General features: G+C 37.4%; 2 long non-coding RNA genes across 2 annotated transcripts in view; both read left to right on the top strand.

Annotated features, from left to right (window-relative positions):
• Window positions 1-20,834, top strand: part of LOC129626941 (uncharacterized) — a 111,907-nt gene that overhangs the window by 27,492 nt on the left and 63,581 nt on the right. The window lies entirely within an intron of this gene.
• LOC129626942 (uncharacterized) lies at window positions 5,271-20,206 on the top strand. The gene is made up of 3 exons (XR_008702320.1): window positions 5,271-5,516; window positions 9,360-9,547; window positions 20,019-20,206. It is a non-coding gene; the product is annotated as an uncharacterized LOC129626942 (long non-coding RNA).

The raw sequence follows: 20,834 nt of genomic DNA, 5'->3' as shown, positions 1-20,834 counted from the left end.
GTGGCAAGAATACACAGATGAACTGTACAAAAAAGATCTTCATGACCCAGATAATCATGATGGTGTGATCACTCACACTCACCTAAAGTTAGACATCCTGGAATGTGAAGTCAAGTGGGCCTTGGGAAGCATCACAACGAGCAAAGCTAGTGGAGGTGATGGAATTCCAGTTGAGTTGGAATTCCAGATGAATTCCATCATCTTCAAATCTGGAAGATCATGCTGTGAAAGTGCTACACTCAATATGTCAGCAAATTTGGAAAACTCAGCAGTGTCCACAGGACTGGAAAAGGTCAGTTTTCATTCCAATTCTAAGGAAAGGCAATGCCAAAGAATGCTCAAGCTATCGCACAATTGCACTCATCTCACACGCTAATAAAGTAATGCTCAAAATTCTCCAAGCCAGGCTTCAGCCATACGTGAACCGTGAACTTCCAGATGTTCAAGCTGGTTTTAGAAAACGCAGAGGAACCAGAGATCAAATTGCCAACATCTGCTGGATCATTGAAAAAGCAAGAGAGTTCCAGAAAAACATCTATTTCTGCTTTATTGCCTATGCCAAAGCCTTTGACTGTGTGGATCATAATAAACTGTGGAAAATTCTGAAAGAGTTGGGAATATCAGACCAGCTGACCTGCCTCTTGAGAAACCTGTATGCAGGTCAGGAAGCAACAGTTACAACTGGACATGGAACAATAGACTGGTTCCAAACAGGAAAAGGAGTATGTCAAGGCTGTATATTGTTACCATGTTTATTTAACTTATATGCAGAGTACATTATGAGAAATGCTGAGCTGGAAGAAGCACAAGCTGGAATCAAGATTGCTAGGAGAAATATCAATAACCTCAGATATGCAGATGATACCACCCTTATGGCAGAAAGTGAAGAAGAACTAAAGAGCCTCTTGATGAAAGTAAAAGAGGAGAGTGAAAAATTTGGCTTAAAGCTCAACATTCAGAGAACTGAGATCATGGCATCTGGTCCCATCACTTCATGGCAAATAGATGGGGAAACAGTGGAAAGTGTCAGACTTTATTTTGGGGGGCTCCAAAATCACTGCAGATGGTGACTCTTGCCATGAAATTCAACTTACTCCTTGGAAAGAAAGTTATGACCAACCTAGACAGCATATTAAAAAGCAGAGACATTACTTTGCCAACAAAGGTCCGTCTAGTCAAGGCTATGGTTTTTACAGTAGTCGTGTATGGATATGAGAGTTGGACTATAAAGAAAGCTGAGCGCCAAAGAATTGATGCTTTTGCACTGTGGTGTTGGAGAAGACTCTTGAGAGTCCCTTGGACTGCAAGGAGATCCAATGAGCCCATCCTAAAGGAGATCAGTCCTGAGTATTCATTGGAATGACTGATGTTGAAGCTGAATGTCCAATACTTTGCCCACCTTATGCAAAGAGCTGACTCATTTGAAAAGACCCTGATGGTGGGGAAAATTGAAGGCCGGAGGAGAAGGGGATGACAGAGTATGAGATGGTTGAATGGCATCACTGACTCATGGACTTGAGTTTGGTAATCTCTGGGAGTCGGTAATGGACAGGGAGGCCTGGTGTGCTGTGGTCCATGGGGTTGCAAAGAGTCAGACATGACTGAGCAAATGAACTGAACTGAACTGATTTATGTCCTCTTTAGAGAAATGTCTGTTTAGGTCTTCTGAACATTTTTTGACTTTTTTTTTAAAGATAGCATCTTTTTTTTTTTTTTTATGCAACTTAAGCTATTAGCTTAAAATACGGTCATGATTATTAAATGTTTTTTGTAAGCCTCAGACTTCAAGAACAAATTTCTCCCAGGTGCAACAACATGGGTGAGCCTGAGAGATGTTAGGCTAAATGAAACAAGTGAGACACAGACACAAACTTCTTGATAGCATTTAAATGTATAGTCTGAAAAAGCTGAGCTCATAGAAAGTATACAGTTGGTGGTTGCAATAAGTTTGGGAGTGCAGGAAATAAGATTTGGTGAAAGGATATGAAGTTTCAATTATAAATTGGATGAATTGGATATGTACTGTAGATGTTGGGGACTACAGTTAATGATACTACACAATACATTTAAAATTTACTAAGAAAATAGATGGGACTTCCAGTGATGGCTCAACAGTGAACAATTGGCTTGCGATGCAGGAGACTTGAGTTTGATCCTTGCCTCAGGAAGATCCCCTGGTGGAGGAAATGGCAACCCACTCTAGTATTCTTGCCTGAAAAATCCTATGGACAGAGGACCATGGTGAACTATAGTCCAAAGGGTCACAAAAAATTCAGATAAGACTGAGTGACTGAATACACACATACACATAGACATATGAGAGTAGATATTAAATGCTAACCATACTAAAACTGTAAATAGGTGATGGAAATGTTAATTAGCATTATTATGATAATCATTTCAATTGTACATAAAATTATTACATTGTACACCTTAAATATGGAGAAGGAAATGGCAACCCACTCCAGTGTTCTTGTCTGGAGAATCCCAGGGATGGGGGAGCCTGGTAGGCTGCCGTCTATGGGGTTGCACAGGGTCAGACACTTCTGAAGTGACGCAGCAGCAGCAGCACACCTTAAATATACAGAGCTTTTGTTTGTGTATTTTATGTCAAAGTTAGAAAAATAAAATAATATAAAAATAAATTTTAAAATATCCTCCTTTTATTGCATCCAATGCAGGATGAACTTACTTTTTGTCATTTTGTTCGTATCCAAGTTTATCAAGTAAAAATTCACTGTCACTTCTTTCAGTCTTCTTCTTTGTCTAATGCAAAGTAGCTCAGTAATAGGACAAAGTTCCAGGCAATAATTCAATTGTAATTAGTGATCAATTTTTCACCATATTTGCTTCAGCTATTTTAAAAGAAGTTAAAACTATATATGTCAACTCAGCTCAACAAACACCTATGGTCGAATTTCCCTCTTTTTTAAACTAAAAATAATAAGATTTTGTAGTTTTCTCCCTATAATATGTTTAAAGTATAAGTATCACTCATGAACTAGTTAAATGTTTTGTAGTTGAACAAATTATATATATATATATATATATAATATATATGCTGCTGCTGCTGCTAAGTCACTTCAGTTGTGTCCAACTCTGTGTGACCCCATAAACGGCAGCCCACCAGGCTCTGCCATCCTTGGGATTCTCCAGACAAGAACACTGGAGTGGGTTGCCATTTCCTTCTCCAATGCATGAAAGTGAAAAGTGCAAGTGAAGTCGCTCAGTCGTATCTGACCATTAGCGACCCCATGGACTGCAGCCTACTGGCCTCCTCCATCCATGGGATTTTCCAGGCAGGATTACTGGAGTGGGGTGCCATTGCCTTCTCTGTATAATATATATATATATATACACATGTATAATTTCTTCATTTTGCCATTTTCCCTGAATGTGAGGATTTCAAGGTTATTGATATTCATATAGGTAGCTCAAGTTAATATATCTTTTTTTAATTTATTTTTTATTGAAGGATAATTGCTTTGCAGAATTTTGTTGTTTTCTGTCAAACCTCATCCCCTTCCTGTTGAAGTTCCCTCCCACCTCCCTCCCCATCCCACCCCTCTAGGGTGATACAGAGCCCCTGTTTGAGTTTCCTGAACCATACAGCAAATTCCTGTTGGCTATGTATCTTACATATGGTACTGTAAGTTTCCATGTTACTGTTTCCAAACATCTCACCCTATCCTTCCCTCTCCCCATGTCCATAAGTCTATGTCTGTTTTTCCATTGTTGCCCTGTAAATAAATTCTTCAGTACCATTTTTCTAGATTCCATACATATGCATTAGAATACGATAATTATCTACCATTTTCTGACTTACTTCATGCTGTATAATAGGTTCTAGATTGATCCACTGCATTAGAACTGACTCAAAGGCATTCCTTTCTATGGCTGAGTAATATTCCATTGTGTATATGTACCACAGTTTCTTTAACCAATCATCTGTTGGTGGACATCTAGGTTGCTTCCATGTTCTAGCTATTATAAATAGTGCTGCAATGAATATTGGGATACACATGTCTTTTTCAATTTTGGCTTTCTCAGGGTATATGTCTAAGAGTATATGGGTCATATGGTACTTTTATTCCTAGTTTTTAAAGGAATCTCCATACCATCTTCCATAGTGACTGTATCAATTTACATTCCTACCAAAAGTGTAAGAGTGTTCCCTTTTCTCCACAACCTCTCCAGCATTTATTCTTTGAGACTTTTTGATGATGGCCATTCTGACTGGTGTGAGGGGACATCTCACAGTAGTTTTGATTTGCATTTCTTTAATAATGAGCAATGTTGAGCATCTTTTCATGTGTTTGTTAGCCACCTGTATGTCTTCTTTGGAGAAATGTCTGTTTATGTCTTTTTCCTAATTTTTGATTGGGTTGTTTGCCTTTCTGGCATTGAGTTGTATGAGCTGCTTATATATTTTGGAGATTAATCCTTTATCAGTTGTTTCATTTGCTATTATTTTCTCCCATTCTGAGGGCTGTCTTTTCATCTTGCTTATAGTTCCCTTTGCTGAGCAAAGCTTTTAAGTTTAAACAGTCCTACTTGTCTACTTTTGTTTTTATTTCCATTACTCTAGTGGGTGGGTCATAGAGGATCTTGCTTTGATTTGTGTCATTGAGGGTTCTGCCTATGTTTTCCTCTAAGAGTTTTATAGTTTCTGGTCTTACATTTAGGCCTTTAATCCATTTTGAGTTTATCTTTGTGTATGGTATTAGGAAGTGTTCTACTTTCATTCTTTTAAATATGGCTGTCCAGTTTTCCCAGTACCATTTATTGAAGAGGCTGTCTTTGCCCCCATTGTATATTCTTGACTCCTTTATCAAAAATAAGGTACACATAAGTGCATGAGTTTATTTCTGGGCTTTCTACCTTGTTCCATTGGCCTATATTTCTGGTTTTTTTGCCAGTACCACACTGTCTTGATGCCTGTAGCTGTGTAGTATAATCTGAAGTCAGGAAGGTTGATTCCTCCAGCTCCATTCTTCTTTCTAAAGATTGCTTTGGCTATTTGGGGTCTTTGGTGTTTCCATAAGAATTCTGAAATTTTTTGTTCTAGTTCTGTGAAAAATGCCATTGGTAATTTGGTAGAGATTACATTGAATTTGTAGATTGCATTTGGTAGTGTAGTCATTTTCACAATATTGATTCTTTCTACCCAGGAACATGGAATATCTCTCCATCTGTTTATGTTGTCTTTGATTCCTTTCGTTAGTGTCTTATAATTTTCTGTGTACAGTTCTTTTGTCTCCTTCAGATCAGATCAGATCAGTCGTTCAGTTGTGTCCGACTCTTTGTGACTCCATGAATCACAGCATGCCAGGCCTCCCTGTCCATCACCAACTCCCGGAGTTCACTAAGACTCACGTCCATCGAGTCAGTGATGCCATCCAGCCATCTCATCCTCTGTCATCCCCTTCTCCTCCTGCACCCAATCCCTCCCAGCATCAGAGTCTTTTCCAATGAGTCAACTCTTCACATGAGGTGGCCAAAGTATGTCTCCTTAGGTAAGTTTATTCCTAGATATTTAATTCTTTTTGTTGCAATGGTGAATGGGATTGATTCCTTAATTGCTCCTTCTGATCTTTCATGGTTAGTATATAGAAATGCAAGTGATTTCTGTGTATTGATTCTGTATTCTGCAACCTTGTTAAATTCACTGATTAGCTCTAGTAATTTTCTGATACTATTTTTAGGGTTTTCTATGTATGGTATCATGTCATCTGTAAACAGTGAGAGTTTAAATTCTTCTTTTCTGAACTGGATTCCTTTTTCTCTTCTGATTGCTGTAGCTAGGACTTCCAGAACTATGTTGAATAATAGTGGTGAAAGTGGACATCTTTGTCTTATTCCTGATTTTAGGGGGGATGCTTTCAGTTTTTCACCGTTGAGACTAATGTTTGTTTATAATATATGGCCTTTACTACGTTGATGTAGGTTCCTTCTATGACCATTTTTTGAAGAGTTTTAATCAAAAATCGGTGCTGAATTCTGTCAAAGGCTTTCTCTGCATTTATTGAGATTATCATACAGTCTTTATCTTTCAATTTGTTAATATGGTGTATCACATTGATTGATTACCATATATTGAAGAATCCTTGCATTCCTGGAAGAAATCCAACTTGATCATGGAGCATGAGCTTTTTGATGTATTGCTGAATTATGTTTGCTAAAATTTTGTTGAGGATTTTTGCATCTATGTTCATCAGTGATGCTGGACTATAGTTTTCTTTTTTTTGTGTTGTTTTTGTCTTGTTTTGGTATCAGGGTGCTGGGGGCCTTGAAGAATGAGTTTGGAAGTGTTCTTTCCTCTGCAATTTTTTGAAAGAATTTTAGAAAGATAGGCATTAGCTCTTCTTTAAATGTTTGGTAGAACTCTCCCATGAAGACATCTGGTCCTGGGATTATGTTTTTTTGGGAGGTTTTTGATCACAGCTTCAATTTCAGTGCTTGTAATTGGGTTGTTCATAATTCCTATTTCTTCCTGGTTCCATCCTGGAAGATTGAACTTTTCTAAGAATCTGTTCATTTCTTCCAGGTTATCCATTTTATTGTCATATAGTTGTCCATAGTAGTCTCTTATAATCCTTTGTATTTCTGCACTGTCTGTTGTAACCTCTCCTTTTCAATTTCTAATTTTGTTGATTTGATTTTTCTCTGTTTTTTTCTTGATGAGTCTGGCTAAAGGTTTGTTAATTTTGTTTTTCTTCTCAAAGAACCAGCTTTTAGCTTTATTAATCTTTACTGTTCCTTTCACTTCTTTTTCATTTATTTCTGCTTGGATCTTTATTATTTCTTAACTTCTACTAATTTTTTGTTGTTCTTATTCTTCTCTTTCCAGTTGTTTTAGGTGTAAAGTTCAGTTGCCTATTCGATGTTTTTCTTGTTTCTTGAGGTAGGATTGTATTGCTATAAACTTTCCTCTACACATGGACATCACCATGTGGTCAACAACAAAAGCAGATTGATTATATTCTTTGCAGCCAAAGATGGAGAAGCTTTATACAGTCAACAAAAACAAGACCAGGAGCTGACTGTGGCTCAAATCATGAACTCCTTATTGCCAAATTCAGACTTAAATTGAAGAAAGTAGGGAAAACCACTAGACCATTCAGGTATGACCTAAATAAAATCCCTTATGATTATACAGTGGAAGTGAGAAATAGATTTAAGGGCCTAGACTTGATAGATAGAGTGCCTGATGAACTATGGAATGAGGTTTATGACATTGTATAGGAGACAGGGATCAAGACCATCCCCATGGAAAAGAAATGCAAAAAAGCAAAATGGCTGTCTGGGGAGGCCTTACAAATAGCTGTGAAAAGAAGAGAAGTGGAAAGCAAAGGAGAAAAGGAAAGATATAAGCATCTGAATGCAGAGTTCCAAAGAATAGCGAGAAGAGATACGAAAGCCACCTTCAGCGATCAATGCAAAGAAATAGAGGAACACAACAGAATGGGAAAGACTAGAGATCTCTTCAAGAAAATTAGAGATACCAAGGGAAAATTTCATGCAAAGATGGGCTCGATAAAGGACAGAAATGGTATGGACCTAACAGAAGCAGAAGATATTAAGAAGAGGTGGCAAGAATACACAGAAGAACTGTACAAAAAAGATCTTCATGACCCAGATAATCATGATGGTGTGATCACTGACCTAGAGCCAGACATCCTGGAATGTGAACTCAAGTGAGCCTTAGAAAGCATCACTATGAACACAGCTAGTGGAAGTGATGGTATTCCAGTTGAGCTGTTTCAAATCCTGAAAGATGATGCTGAGAAAGTGCTGCACTCCATATGCCAGCAAATTTGGAAATCTCAGCAGTGGCCACAGGACTGGAAAAGGTCAGTTTTCATTCTAATCCCAAAGAAAGGCAATGCCAAAGAATGCTCAAACTACAGCACAATTGCACTCATCTCACACACTAATAAAGTAATGCTCAAAATTCTCAAAGCCAGGCTTCAGCAATATGTGAACCATGAACTTCCAGATGTTCAAGCTGGTTTTAGAAAAGGCAGAGGAACCAGAGACCAAATAGCCAACACCTGCTGGATCATGGAAAAAGCAAGAGAGTTCCAGAAAATCATCTATTTATGCTTTATTGATTATGCCAAAGCCTTTGACTGTGTGGATCACAATCAACTGTGGGAAATTCTGAAAGAGATGGGAATACCAGACCACCTGACCTGCCTCTTGAGAAATCTGTATGCAGGTCAGGAAGCAACAGTTAGAACCGGACATGGAAAAACAGACTGGTTCCAAATAGGAAAAGGAGTATGTCAAGGTTGTATATTGTCACCCTGCTTATTTAACTTATATGCAGAGTACATCATGAGAAACACTGGCCTGGAAGAAGCACTAGCTGGAATCAAGATTGCCGGGAGAAATATCAATAACCTCAGATATGCAGATGACACCACCCTTATGGCAGAAAGTGAAGAGGAACTCAAAAGCCTCTTGATGAAGGTGAAAGAGGAGAATGAAAAAGCTGGCTTAAAACTCAACATTCAGTAAAGTAAGATCATGGCATCTGGTCCCATCACTTCATGGGGAAACAGTGTCAGACGCTATTTTTGGGGGCTCCAAAATCACTGCAGATGATGACTGCAGCCATAAAATTAAAAGACATTTACTTCTTGGAAGAAAAGTTATGACCAACCTAGATAGCATATTGAAAAGCAGAAACATTACTTTGCCAACAAAGGTCCGTCTAGTCAAGGCTATGGTTTTTCCTGTGGTCATGTATGGATGTGAGAGTTGGACTGTAAAGAAGGCTGAGCACCGAAGACTTGATGCTTTTGAACTGTGGTGTTGGAGAAGACTCTTGAGAGTCCCTTGCACTGCAAGGAGATCCAACCAGTCCATTCTGAAGGAGATCAGCCCTGGGATTTCTTTGGAAGGAATGATGCTAAAGCTGAACCTCCAGTACTTTGGCCACCTCATGCGAAGTGTTGACTCATTGGAAAAGACTCTGATGCTGGGAGGGATTGGGGGCAGGAGGAGAAGGGGACTACAGAGGATGAGATGGCTGGATGGCATCACCGACTCGATGGACGTGAGTCTCTGTGAACTCCGGGAGTAGGTGATGGACAGGGAGGCCTGGCGTGCTGGGATTCATGGGGTCGCAAAGAGTTGGACATGACAGAGCAACTGAAATGAACTGAACTGAACTGAAACTTTCCTCTTAGAACTGCTTTTACTGCATTCCATAGGTTTTGAGTTGTTTTGTTTTCATTGTTATTTCTTTTGAGAATTTTTTTTTAATTTCCATTTTGATTTCTTCAGTAAACTTGGTTATTTATAAATGTGTTTTTTAATGATTAATCTCCAAGTGTTTTTGTATTTTACAGATTTTTTTCTTGTGATTGGTATCCAATCTCATAGCATTGTGGTTGGAGAAGATGCTTGCTATGATTTCAATTTTTTTTAATTTACTGAGATTTGATTTACAACTCAAGATGTGGCCAATCCTAGAAAATGTCCATGTGTACTTAAGAAGAAGGTGTATTCACCTGCATTTTGATGGAATGTCCTGAAGGTATCAATGAGATCCATCTCATCTAATGTATCATTTAAGACTTGTGTTTCCTTATTAATTTTCTGTTTTGATGACCTGTCCATTGGTGTGAGTAGGGTGTTAATGTATCCTACTATTATTGTGTTACTGTCAATTTCTTCTTTTACATCTATTAATGTTTGTCTTATGTATTGAGGTGCTCCTATGTTGGGGGCATAGACATTTACAATTATTATGTCTTCCTCTTGGATTGATCCCTTGATTGTTATGTAATGTTCTTCCTTTACTTTTGTAATCTTTATTTTCAGGTCTATTTTGTCTGATATGAGGATTGCTACTCCAGCTTTCTTTTGCCTCCCATTTGCATGGAATATATTTTTCCATCATCTCACTTTCAGTCTGTATGTGTCTTGAGGTCTGAAGTGGGTTGCCTATAGACAGCATATAATGGTCTTGTTTGTGTATCCATTCAGCCAGTCTGTGTCTTTTGGTTGGAGCATTTAATCCATTTAAATTTAAAGTAATTATTGAAAGAGACACGAGTACCCCAATGTTCATCGCAGCACTGTTTATAATAGCCAGGACATGGAAGCAACCTAGATGTCCATCAGCAGATGAATGGATAAGCAAGCTGTGGTACATATACACAATGGAGTATTATTCAGCCATTAAAAAGAATACATTTGAATCAGTTCTAATGAGGTGGATGAAACTGGAGCCTATTATACAGAGTGAAGTAAGCCAGAAAGAAAAACACCAATACAGTATACTAACGCATATATATGGAATTTAGAAAGATGGTAACAATAACCCTGTGTACGAGACAGCAAAAGAGACACTGATGTATAGAACAGTCTTATGGACTCTGTGGGAGAGGGAGAGGGTGGGAAGATTTGGGAGAATGGCATTGAAACATGTAAAATATCATGTATGAAATGAGTTGCCAGTCCAGGTCCGATGCACGATACTGGATGCTTGGGGCTGGTGCACTGGGACGACCCAGAGGGATGGAATGGGGAGGGAGGAGGGAGGAGGGTTCAGGATGGGGAACACATGTAAACCTGTGGCGGATTCATTTTGATATTTGGCAAATCTAATACAGTTATGTAAAGTTTAAAAATAAAATAAAATTTAAAAAAAAAAAAAAAAAAAAAAAAAAAAAAAAATAAAGTAATTATTGATATATATGTTCCTATTGCCATTTTCTTAATTGTTTGGGATTGATTTTGTAGATTTTTTTCTTGTCTTGTATTTCTTGACTATATAAATCCCTTTAACATTTGTTATAAAGGTGGTTTAGTGGTACTGAATTCTCTTAACTTTTGTTTGTCTGAAAAACTTTTATGTCTCCATAAATTATGAATGAGATCCTTGCCATATACAGTAATCTTGGTTGTAGATTTTTCATTTTCAGTACTTTAAATATAACCTGCCTTTCCCTTCTGGTCTGCAGCACTGTTAAGCATATGGGGCTTCCATTGTATGTTACTTGTTCCTTCTCCCTTGCTGCTTTTAATATTCTTTCTTTGTGTTTAATCTTTGTTGTGTGTTTTGGCATGTTTCTCTTTGGGTTTACCCTGTATGGTACTCTTTGTGCCTTTTTGGACTTGATTGATGATTTTCTTTTCGACATTGGGGAAATTTTCAACTATAATCTCTTCAAAATTTTTCTCATACCCTTTCTTTTTCTTTTCTTCTTCTAGGAACCCTATAATTCAAATGTTGGTGCATTTGATGTCCTGGAGGTATCTGAGACTTTCCTCAGTTCTTTTCTTTTCTTTTCTTTTTTTTACTTTATTCTGTTCTTCAGAAAGTATTTCTACCATTTTATCTTCTGGCTCACTGATTTGTTTTTCTGCTTCAAATATTCTGCTGTTGATTCCTTCAGGAGTATTTTTAATTTCAGTAACTGTGTTGTTTGCCTGTGTATGCTTATTCTTTAATTCGTCTTTGTTCATTGATTCTTACATTTTCACCATTTTGCTTTCAAGATATTTGATAATCTTTACTATCATTATTCTGAATTCTTTTTCAGGTAGTTTGCCTATTTGCTCTTCATTTATTTGGACTTCTGTGTTTCTAGTTTGTTGCTTCGTTTGTGCAGTATTTCTCTGCCTTTTCATTATTTTTTTAAACTTACTGTTTGAGGTCTCCTTTTCCCAGACTTCAAGGAAAGTTGAATTCTTTCCTTGAAGAAGGTTGAATTCTTTCTTCCTTTTGGTTTCTGCCCTCCTAGGTTGGTCTAGTGGTTTGTATAGGCTTTGTATAGGATGAGATTTGTGCTCAGTTTTTGTTTGTTTGTTTTTCCTCTGATGGTCAAGGCTGAGTGAGATGGTAATCCCGTCTGCTGATGATTGGATTTGTATTTTTGTTTTCTTTGTTGTTGAGATGTAGCATCCTGCACAGGTCTTGTATTCAAGTGGTTTCTTTTGTGTGAGTTCTCACTATTTGATACTCCCTAGGGTTATTTCTCTGGTAGTCTAGGGTATTGGAGTCAGTGCTCCCACTCCAAAGGTTCATAGCTTGATCTCTGGTCAGGAACAAAGATTACACAAGTGGTTTGTTATGGTATTAAGTGAGATTAAAACAAATATCCAAAACCAAGAAACCAGAGATGAACCAGAAACAAATGGAGTTACAAAATCAGGAAAATAATAATTAAAATAATGGAATATACATGTATACATATACACCCTCGAGCAAAGTCAAAACAGTCCAGAAAAAATGAAGTACAGTAGATTGACCTGGTGAACAAAATAAATCAGAAATTATATTTACCCATTAAGAACACAGCTAACTAAAGCACAAACTGGAATACAAAACTAAAGCAAGGTGCCAAGTGGGATAAAGCAATGAAAACAAAACTAATAAATATTTTGAGAGGAAAGGAAAGGAAAAAAGAAAGAAAGAATAGATATTCAAAGTTAAAGAGAGGTAGATGAAGATTTATATACATTAAAAATTAACTGCAAGGGGAAAAGGACAGGTGGCAAGGAAAACAAAGGAATACATGTAGAAAAATATAATAGGTTTAAAAAAATTGAAAATCAAATTATAAAAAAGAGGAAAAAAAAAAAGAATAAGAAATAAAAAAAAGGAAAAACAAAGGAAAACTCCACACAACTACCAAAGCCCAAAGTAGAGGCAGAAGTTTATAACAACAAATAAAAGTTTGACTGAATATAAACATATGCATATATACCCATAAGCAAAATCAAAAGAGTCTAACAAAATAAAGTACAATAGATTGACCCAGTGAACAAAGGAAACCAAAAATTATATCTACCAGAACTAAACTAACTAAAGCACAAACTGGAAAAAAAAAAAAACTAAAACAAGGTGCCAATTGGGGAATAAAGCAATGAAAATAAAACAGACATGTTGAGAGGAAAGGAGAGAATGAAAATAAATAAATAATAGATATGAAAAGTTAAATACAGGTAGATGAAGAAGATTTATATATGTTAAAGATTAACTGCATGGGAAAAAGAATACTAGGAAAAACAACAAAGGTATAAATGTAGAAAAATAATAATAGGTTTTAGAATATAAAAATTAAAATTAAAAAGAGAGCAAGAAAAAAAAAGAAAATTCCACTTAATTGCAAAACCCAGCATAGAGTCTGAAGTTTATAACAATAAAAATGTGACTGAGGGGGAAAAAAAAAAAAAAGCTCAGAAGCTTAATTGGATTTCATAATGCCAATAAAATTTACAACTAGAACAGAGAGGAGACAAAAAGGGGGAAAAAAGAAAAAAAAATCCAAAAGATTATACAGAACAAGTGAAAAAAATAAGAATAATAAATGTTCTTCTTGAGTCACTGCTGTCAGAGTTCTTTCCCTCACTGGGAGTCACAGTCTACCTTAACTCCCTAGGATGCCCTCCAACACTGTGCTGATCTCTGGACCTGCTGTGAGGCAGTTCAGATTCTAATCTGGTTCTATTCCTGTGTGTTTTTGCCTGCAATGTCCACAGCTATCAGAACTAGTGTGTTTTCTTTTGTGGGAGCTCTCAATGACTTTTTATATATTCCAAAGACACACAGTCTGCCTAGTTGATTGTGTGGATTTCATCTGCAGCTTGTACAGCTGGTGGGAAGGTTTTGGGTCTTCTTCCTTAGCCACACTGCCCCTGGGTTTCAATTGTGGCTTTATTTCCATCTCTACATGTGAGTCATCCACTGGGGCTTGCTCCTGAGGCTGCCCTGGAGGACTTGGGTCTGCCCCTGTGAGGGCCAGGTGTGGAAGTGGTGCAGCTGCTTGGGTTGCAGGGGTTCTGACAGCACCAGGTACTCAGGGGGGTTGGCGGGTAGGGCAGCAGGAAATATAGTGCTCTAGAAGGGTACGGCAACCAGTATTGGCCAATACGCTCAAGTATTCTTGCCTGGAGAACCCCCTCTCTGACAGAGAAGCCTGGCAGGCCACAGTCTACAGGATCACAAAGAGTTGGACACAACCAAAGCAACTCTGCATGCATAGACACAAGAGGTTTTTTTTGCCTGTGGCAGCTCTGCCCTAGTGAGAATTGAGCGTGAAGGTGGCCCAGCTTCTTGGCTTACAGGAGCTCTGGCAGTGCCAACTCTACAGGGACAAGGACTGTTTCTGCCACAGGAATTATGGCCCTATCAGAGTTTTTTTTTTTTTTTTTTTGAGCCTCTTGTAGCTGGCAATTAGAAGGCCTCTCTGGCCAGTCTTTCTCCATAGCTCTTCCCATCCAGGCACTGAGAGGGTTCCCTTGCCTGGGGTCCTTCTCTGTTGTTCAGTGCACCAGGCACATACCCCACCTCACCCCCCACCCCGCCCCGGCCCAACCCTGGCTGGAGTCATACTCTGTAGATCAGCAGGTCCGGTACTTAAAGGGTCATCCTGGGTCGGGTCCTACTCTGTAGTTCAGCGTGTCAGGTGTTTGATGGGCCAGCCTCTCTATTGTTCAGCTGCTGACGCTGGCATATGGGGAAGAGAGGCTATAGTAATGGCTCCCCTCCCTGCGCGTGACTTAGCATTTTCACCTTGCTTCCACGGCTGCCCAGCTTTCCTCCACAGGCATTTCCCCCGACAGTCTCCTCCCTCACATTCCCCCGATCTGTCTCTCTGCAGTCAACAGCTGATCTCTCCCTGGGATTGTTCCACAATCCCTAAATTCCAGCTCTGTACTTTCCAGGGGACCAGTGTTACTGTCCAGAGTATGTATGGCTGTGGCAAGGACTGTCTGATTCTCATTCCATTTAGGCTGCCACAGATTAGCTATTTCACGCTCAGCCTTAAATATTTCTCCTCTGACTCAGACAACTGCCCTGCTGTGGGGATCAGATCCCTGCCTCAGTTCCCCCACCTGCCAAGGGCAGGTCCATTTCTACTAACACTCCTGTTTTTTCCCCTAGCTTCTTCATCCTACTGAGTTTTGCATGGTTCTATATATTCTTTTACACTGGTTAGGTACTCCTGTCCATTCTCAACTGGTGTTGTACATGCACTTCTGTATCTGAAGATGTATTCCTAATGTATCTGTGAAGAGAGATATACTCCATGTCTACCTACTCCTCCTCCATCTTGTTCTCCCCAAGTTAATTTATCTTATCACACATGTAGTAATTTATGTACAATTATGTACAAAGTAAATTATGTACAATTAAGTAATAAATTGTATCAGAGCTTATTTGTGAGTTCTCCAAAAGATAAAGACATTTATTTTAGTGTTTTGTTATTGCAAATAATGGTTCAGTCTGTATGCTTGTCCCTGTCTCCATGTGCATATATCTGAAAAATTGTCTAGGGCATTTCCCTAGAAATGAGATTCCCAAGGCATAGTGGAAGGAAATTATGAAAATTTGATATTGTCAAATATATTTTAAAATATTTGTCATAATTTGCGTCTCACCAGTATGGAATGTGTTTCAGGATAATGCATATAATTACCAAGTCTGATTAGTGTAAGAATCTCTAATATTTTCTGTTCTGTCCATTTTATTGGCATATAGTGTGCCTTTGATTTCAAGTATGTTTGTAAAGATTCTTGAAAGTCTGAAGAGATGTTTGTTTGTGAACTAGAGCACCCACATTTATTTCCCATTGTTTAATATTCAGTTCATTAAATTCACATGTCCTATTGAAAAACACTTTGAAACTCAATTTTTCTTGAGTATTTAAACATTGATTATGTATTTGAATTAAAACATAATCAATGTTTAAACATTTTAAATTGCAACTATAAATTAAAATATGTAGTAGAATTATGAATGGTAGTTTTCATGCCTCAGTATTGTAGGGAAAGCCTTGTGGCTGATAACAATGGGGGCTCAACACCCCATAGAATAGATAAAACTACTAATAAAATTAACCCAGAAGACACATATTTAAGGACTTACTAATTTTTTACATGCTGCTACAATTATTTCTCGAGGTTTCTATAAAGAAAAGTAAGAATTTAAGGAAAAGTTCCAGAAACAGGGCTGCATCTTCCTGGAGCGATACAGATTTTTCCCTTCTTTTTCCTGAAATGAAGGATGTGCAGGACCATTGCCTGCCCCCACTATTGCAGCTGTAAGCAAGAAAGTAGATTCAGAGTGATCATTACCCCTGATGAGTTAGTGTGCCTAGAAGGTGGGAGAAATGAATATTGTCTTGTCCACTCCCACCCTCCTCCTATTTCAGAATTAGGTGTTTTTCTGGAATTCTCTTGCTTTCTCTATGATCCAATATTGGCAATTTGATCTCTTGTTCTAATGCCTTTTATAAACCAAGCTTTACAACAGGAATTTCTTGGTTCATATATTGCTGAAGCCTGGCTTGCAGGATTTTGAGCATAACCTCACTAGCATGTGAAACGAGCACAACTATAGAGTAGTTTGAATATTCTTTGACATTGTCCTTCTTTGAGATTGGAATGAAAACTGACCTTTTTCAGTCCTGTGGCCACTGATGACTTTTCTAAATTTGCTGGCATATTGAGTGCAACACTTTAACATCATCATCTTTTAGGATTTGAAATAGCTCAGCTGGAATTCCATCACTTTCTACTAGCTTTGTTCACAGTAATGTTTTCTAAGGCCCACTTGATTTCACCTCCAGGATGTCTGGCTCTAGGTGAGTGACCACACAATCATAGTTATCCAGGTCATTACTTAACCTAAATGGCCTAGTGGTTTTACCTACTTTCTTCAATTTAAAGCCTGAATTTTGCAGTGAGGAGATCATGATCTGAGCTACAGTCAGCTCTAGGTCTTGTTTTTGCTAACTGTATAGAATTTCTCTATTTTTGGCTGAAAAGAATATAATCAATCTGATTTTGGTATTGACTATCTGGTGATGTCCATGTGTAGAGTCATCTATTGGGTAATTGGAAGTGGGTGTTTGCTATGACCAGTGTGTTCTCTTGGCAAAACTCTGTTAGCCTTTGCTCTGTTTCATTTTGTACTGTAAGACCAAACTTGACTTACTTCAGGTATCTCTTGACTTCCTACTTTTGCATTCTAATCCCCTATGATGAAAACTTGGGTTACTATGATGCTGAATGATTTGCCTTGAAAACGAACTGAGATCATTTTGACATTTTTGAGATTGCAACCAAGTACTGCATTTCAGGCTCTTTTGTTGACTATGAGGGCAACTCCATTCTTCTAAGGGACTCTTGCTCATAGTAATAAACATGGTCATCTGAATTAAATTCGCCCATTCCAGTCCATTTTAGTTCACTGATCCCTAAGATGTCGATGTTCACCCTTGACATCTCCTGCTTGGCCACATCCAAATTACCTTGATTCATGGACCTCACATTCCAGGCTCCTATGTAATATTGTTCTTTACAGCATAGGACTTTACTTTCACCACCAGACACATTTACAACTAAACATTGTTTCTATTTTGGCCCAGCCACTTCATTCTTTTTGGAGCTGTTAGTAACTGCCCTCCACTCTTCCCCAGTAGCATATCAGATACCTACTGACCTGGGGGACTCATCTTCTGGTGTTTTATCTTTTTGCTGTTTCATACTTTTCTTGGGGTCTCATGGGAAGAATACAGAAGTGAGTTGCCATTTCTTCCTCCAATGGACCACATTTTGTCAGAGCTCTACACTGTGAACTGTCTGCTTTGGGTGGCTCTGCATGGTATGGCTCACAGCTTCACGTAACACAAGCCCCTGCACTATGATAAGGCTTTGAATCATGTGATCCATGTGATCCTGACTGTATAGACACTATCACTCTATTCACTATTCACTCTCATGTATGCAGCATTACCAATACCACCAGTAGTGGAAGTTTTCATCAACTTGTTTACACTGTTATATAGTAATCTCCTTTCAGTGCATTCTTCAAAATATTGACTAAAATTGTTTGTCACAAATTCTTTTTCTCCCTCTTAGCTATCATTAAACAGTAGTATAATATTAACTAGCATTTTTTAAATCATTATGAGGCAGAAATAAATGAAATAGTAATTCTCACAAAAATTATTGTGCCAAATACTCTTATTCCTTAGACTAATTCATCTTGCAGTTTTCCGAAGAGGTTTGAATGAGTATCCAGCAAGCAATTTGGCCTGTAATATGTGCAGAGAAAAACAACTTCCCCTTGAAAACCTGGAATGTGTTTCATATTTTTGCCCATTCTGAGCTAATTATATATGTAAGTTAGATTTAGGTAATTGTTTGGTAAAGAGTAATGCCAACTATTCAAGATAATTAGACTATTAAGAATAATTATAAGGCAAGAACTCTTTCCTGGGGCTTTTTACTGTTGTTATGATCAGATATTTAAACATAAACAGAGTTATTTAATTCCAAGTGAGAAAAATCTTGAAATATGCAAATTTCAACCAATAAAACTAAAGTAGCAATGGCAATGATTAATATGCTAAAATATAATAGTTAAAAAATTTGTCATACATTCTTACATTTGATTATCCTATTTATTAGGATTGTTACCAAACACAATAGTATCTTCATTTTACAAATGGGTGGATTAAAGTTTCAAAGTAAGATATTTACTAGATAGCATTACTAAAATGTGGCTGATTTACACATCCCTGATTAATATATGAGCATATTTTCAAATGCCTGTTGGTCATTTGTATGTCTTCTTCAGAGAAATGTTTATTGAAGCCCATTGCCCATTTTAAAAATTATTTATTTTTTTCTTGCTATTGAGTTTTTGAGACCTTGTATATTCTGAATATGAATACCTTAACAGATAAATAGTTTGCAAATACTGTTTTCCATTCTTTAGGATTCCTTTTCACTCTGATTTTTTTCCTTTGCTGTGGAGAGCTTTTTAGTTTGATGTCCTCCCACTTGTTTACTTTTGCTTTTGTTGCAAGTATTTTTTTTGTGTCACAGCCAGGAAATCATTACCTGGATCAATATCACAAAGATTTTTCCCTGTTTTCTTCTAAAGTTTTATAGATTTAGGTCTCATGTTTAAATGTTTAATTCATTTGAGTTAATCTTTGTGTGCAATATAATTGTCCAATTTTATTATTTTCCACATGGATATTTAGTTTTCCCAGCACCACTGGCTGAAGGGACTATCCATTCCATATATATATATATATATATATATATATATATATATATGCATATAATGGGGAGTTGTATGTATTCTTGCGTTCTCAGTCACATCTGATTCCTTGTGACCCCTTGGGCTATAGCCCACCAGGCTTCTCCGTTCTTGGGATTTTCTAGGCAAGAATACTGGAGTGGGTTGTCATTTCCTACTCCAGGGGATTTTCATTGGCAGGCAGATTCTTTACCACTCTTCCCCATGTTAAAGATCTGTTGACTATATATGTGGATTTTATTTTTTGGTTGTCTATTGTATTCTGTTGGTCTATGTGTATTTTTTTTTTTAAATCAAGATGGTGTATTTTGATTACTGTAGCTCTCTAATGTATTTTTTAAAAAGGAAGTGTGATGCTCCAAGCTACATTCTTTCTCAAGATTGCTTTAGCCATTTGGGGTCTTTTGTGTTTTGAAATGAATTTTATGATTTTGTAAACATTGAAAATCTGATAGGGAATGCATTGAATTTTTAGATGATTTTGGGCAGTGTGGACATTTTAACAATATTAAGCCTTCCAACCCATGAAAATGGGACATGTTCATTTCAATAAATGAAATGTTCTCATTTATATATGGCATCTTTAATTTCTTTCATCAAAGTGTTATCATTTGTAGTATATAAATCTTTGATCTCTTTGGTTAAGTTTACTTCTAAATATTTTATTATTTTTGATGTTCTTGTAAATGGGATTATTTTCTTAATTTCCTTTTCAGATAGTTCATCTTGAATGGATTAAAACAGTGCTCTCTTTTGATTTTCTATCCTCCAATTTTGCTGAACTGTTGATTTAGTACTAACAGAGTGTTTTGGTGGTATATGTATAGTTTTCTATATGTAAAATTATGTCCTCTTAACAGAAGTCATTATATTCTTCCTACTCAGATGCCTTTTTTTTTTTTTTTTTTTTGCATGATTGCTCTTCTAAATTTTCTAGCACTATGATAGTACTTGGATGCAATCTCAAAAACGACAGAATGATCTCTGTTTGTTTCCAAGGCAAACCATTCATTATCACAGTAATCCAAATCTATGCCCTGAACATTAATGCTGAAGAAGCTGAAGTTGAATGGTTCTATGAAGACCTGCAAGACCTTCTAACCTAACACCCAAAAAAGATGTCCTTTTTCTTATAGGGGACTGGAACGCAAAAGTAGGAAGTCAAGAAGCACCTGGATTAACAGGCAAGTTTGGCCTTGGAGTACAGATTGAAACAGGGCAAAGGCTAATAGACTTTTGCCAAAAGAATGCACGGGTCATAGCAAACACCCTCTTCCAAAAACACAAGGGAAGACTCTACACATGGACATCAGCAGATGGTCAACACAGAAATCAGATTGATTATATTCTTTGCAGCCAAAGATGGAGAAGTTCTATACAGTCAGCAAAAATATGACTGGGAGCTAACTGTGGCTCAGATCATGAATTCCTTATTGGCAAATTCAGACTCAAATTGAAGAAAGTAGGGAAAACCACTAACCCATTCAGGTATGACCTAAATCAAGTCCCTTATGATTATATAGTGGAAGTGACAAATAGATTCGAGGGATTAGATCTGATAGAATGTCTGATGAACTATGGATGAGGTTCCTGACATTGTGCAGAAGACAGGGATCAAGACAATCCCCAAGAAAAAGAAATGCAAAAAAGCAAAATGTCTGTCCGAGGAGGCCCTACAAATAGCTATGAAAAGAAGAGGTGAAAAGGAAAGATATTGTTTTTAAATACAGAGTTCCAAAGAAAGCAAGTAGAG

This window comes from Bubalus kerabau, chromosome 14 (assembly GCF_029407905.1).
Source record: "Bubalus kerabau isolate K-KA32 ecotype Philippines breed swamp buffalo chromosome 14, PCC_UOA_SB_1v2, whole genome shotgun sequence".
Classification (NCBI taxonomy): domain Eukaryota; kingdom Metazoa; phylum Chordata; class Mammalia; order Artiodactyla; family Bovidae; genus Bubalus; species Bubalus kerabau.
Note: the sequence above shows the minus strand (reverse complement) of the source record. Positions and strands in the feature narration are given on the sequence as shown.